Source organism: Rhincodon typus, unplaced genomic scaffold (assembly GCF_021869965.1).
Source record: "Rhincodon typus isolate 14 unplaced genomic scaffold, sRhiTyp1.1 hic_rhity00000058, whole genome shotgun sequence".
Taxonomy (NCBI): Eukaryota; Metazoa; Chordata; class Chondrichthyes; order Orectolobiformes; family Rhincodontidae; genus Rhincodon; species Rhincodon typus.
Window position 1 is genome coordinate 94,132 of NW_025965696.1, and position 300 is coordinate 94,431.

Here is a 300-nt window from a genome sequence, read left to right on the forward strand (position 1 = left end):
GAAGCGTTTCTCCCTGCGACTCTTGAAACACACACTTGCAGCAATATGCCGGCATCTCCAGGCACTACAATCAAGCCTACCCCAGCTCAGAGCCTCCCTCTCCCAGACCTGCAAAGGACCTCTCCTGTTTTTTATTCTTCGTAGGATCCACAACCTGAACTCACAATTCTACTCAGCTTTATTGGACACTAAAAACCGTAAGTACAGTAAACTTACTGGTGCCTACCACCCAAAACGAGCTTCCTCCACCCCACCAAATCCCCAGCCGTACCCAGGACCTTCCCCACAATGCGTCCGCCG